Source organism: Pteronotus mesoamericanus, unplaced genomic scaffold (assembly GCF_021234165.1).
Source record: "Pteronotus mesoamericanus isolate MK-2021 breed Mesoamerican mustached bat unplaced genomic scaffold, CSHL_Meso_final contig_73, whole genome shotgun sequence".
NCBI lineage: Eukaryota > Metazoa > Chordata > Mammalia > Chiroptera > Mormoopidae > Pteronotus > Pteronotus mesoamericanus.
This window is the reverse complement of record NW_026555245.1, coordinates 13,913,669-13,916,512: the sequence shown is the minus strand read 5'-3', so window position 1 is coordinate 13,916,512 and position 2,844 is coordinate 13,913,669. Positions and strand designations below refer to the sequence as shown.

Below are 2,844 nucleotides of genomic sequence, written 5' to 3'. Positions count from 1 at the left end.
GATATTTGCCATTTTAATGATGATGTGTCTTGGAGTGGGCCTCATTGGGTTCCTCTTGAATGGGGCCCTCTCTGCTTCCTGGACTGGTGAGACATTATCTCTCCTCCAATTAGGGAAGTTTTCCATCATGACTTTTTCAAACAGCTTCTCTATCCCTTCCTCATCCTCTTCTCTTTCTGATATCCCTATTATATGGATATTATTACATTTCAGGGAAAAATATGGAACATTTCATAAATTTGCATGTAATCCTTTCACAGGGGCCATGCTAATCTTCTCTGCAATGTTCCAATTTTAGTGTATGTGCTGCCAAAGCGAGTGCTACAGTATCTTAAAAAATAATGACACTGATATCTTTTGCTCCACATTATGTGTTGAACTAATGTCTAATGTAAGACTGTGTTTTATTTACTAATATATCCCCAAAGTTTAGAACACCTGGTAGCAGCAAGTGTCCAGTAAATATTTGTCCAAGTGTTTGAACAAATGAATGTCTATGCAATTCTCCTGGTTTTTCCCTCACAAGCACAAGGTGGCTGCAGCTCCTCTCTAAGCATCATGTTCTCATGTGGCAATGCCCAGAACAAGAATAAAGATACTGGAGGATCAAATACTTTATCCATATGTACCTTTCTTAGCAGGAAAGAAAATCTTTCCAAGAAGACCTCAGCTGACTTCTTTTGTTTCATTACTCGGAAGTAGAGTACAAGTCCATTGTGAGACCAATCACTGTAAGAGAGATACAAGAGTGTCATAAGTGACTTAAGCCAATCTTGGTTCATCTGATGAGGCTGAGCACTCTGTAGCCAAGACAAAATTAGTAGCAAGAAAGGAGAGAATGTCTGCTGGGTTGCTAACTAACAGTGTCTGCCACACTCTTTCCAATATCCCCAAACCCAATTTTTGTGTTTGCTCCATTTGCTCCCTTGCAGCACACTTTGGTCATTGGAATATAATAATTGACCATGTCCTCATTTTAAAGAGTGTTTCTTTGGATAGAAGGAGGCAGAATATCTGGCCTGCGTATTATTTAAATGAAGAAAAAGCCCAGCCATTCAGATTCTCATCATCTTTGGAAGTGGACTATAGCCAGGGCCTCCAGGTGGGCCTCACTGCCTCCCGACTTTCTGCTCTCATCCATGTGCCTCACAGCCAACAGAGTGATTTTTTAAAATCTCGGACACAATAGCTTTATTCTTTTGCTTAAAAATTTTAGGAGATTCCCATCACTTCTCATATGTCAACTCCTCAGCATCACAAACAATGGCCTTCATGGTCTTGCCTCATTCTGTCTCCCATGCTCAGCTCTGTTTTCTCATGCACTCCAGCTTCACTTAATCACCAGAGATACTCTAATGACTCCATGCCTTGTGAAATGACATTTCATCTTTCTGGATCATCTTCCTCATTTTGTCTGCCTAAATATACCAGTTTTATATTGGGGAAGAGGGAAGTGGAGAATGGCAGAGAGAGGGAAAGAATGGAGAAAAGGTTGGAGGAGACGAAAGGGCAGAAAGAGAAAAATGAATAGTTGTGTATTGACTGTGTTTTGGCTCTTTGTTGGTATTGTATTTAATCCCAAGAACGATAAACACATAAACATTTTGATCCACCTTTTATGGGGGAAGAAACAGAGGCTGAGTAAAAGGTTAAGTCATTTACCCAAGTTCACTGAGCTTCCTAGCAGTTGAGATGGAATTTAGACTGATGCTCCTGTCACTCCAATGACCTGCTAATTGCCATACCTGTACTACTCATTGTCGGACCAAATATTCCCAACTAACCTGGTGATACTTGAGAGTCTGGCTGAAGATGCTTGCATTTGATGAAATTAAAAAGATATAAAAATCCTCCTGTTGTTTGGCTTAGGAGTGAAATTCATGAAGCTGGAAGTTAACTCCAAGAGATGGTTTCTATAGTGGCCAAAAGTGATTGTGGCACAGCGTGACTTCACTTTGTCACTGCAAGAAAAAGTCTAAATGTCCTCAATTCCATGCATTCTAAAGGCCCTGAATACATCTTTCTAAAGCAAAGTACTCCCCCGCTAATCTCTAATAACCTTTTTCTGAAGAGAGGCCTTTTACTAATGCCAGTGGTTTTTCACTGTGAGTTCCTAAGAGGACTAAGCATTGGGATGCTCATTGCTGTCCATGAGAAATTATACATGTTTATTCCTCTTGTCTAGAAAGAGTACCTTGCACCCTCAGAATGTAAAGCTAAATGTTCCAGATGGATGAGAGCTCCTGGGGTTCTGCCCATGCTGGCAGACAGTTTATTCCTTTCTTGTGCACTTTCTTTCTTTTCAGTGCCTCCTGATGTCTCTGTGTCTACAAAACTCTTTTAAGTTATTACCTGTTCCAGCTAAGACTAATCTCTGTGTCTGAAAGCCTTGGATCAGTTTCAGTCCAATGATGCTAGGATTTTTTTTCTGTGGTGCTCAGGTTATAATATGAGCCTACATTAAAAGGGAATGAGTTGGCCCATTATGAATGTATTACTAGAATGTCAGTTCAGCGGAATCTACTCAAGTGTCTCACAGAACAAAGGACTGTGAACACAGGCTTCTCAATCTGCATGATGTATAACCTTAGTCTAGTCCTGAGGGAGGGCAGCCAGAATTAAACTCTGAATCATAGCTCAATATACTAGAAAGTACATTTGTCTTTTATTTGCACTTGGTAAATAGAATTAATTTAGTCTAAAGTATTTCCAAGTTGAGAGTCACCTAAATGTATTTTTATATGCAGAAGCTATGCATTACTGTTTGTTAGGATCATTAATTTATACTTAAAATAACACCACAAATTCTTAAAATATAGGCAGTTATCTTAGGTAAGTTATTAA

At 39.4% G+C, this 2,844-nt stretch overlaps 1 non-coding gene across 1 annotated transcript; it reads right to left on the bottom strand.

Annotated features, from left to right (window-relative positions):
- Positions 1 to 215: 215 nt before the first annotated feature.
- On the bottom strand, positions 216 to 322 carry LOC129078521 (U6 spliceosomal RNA). Its single transcript, XR_008529972.1, has one exon. It is a non-coding gene; the product is annotated as a U6 spliceosomal RNA (small nuclear RNA).
- Positions 323 to 2,844: the final 2,522 nt, after the last annotated feature.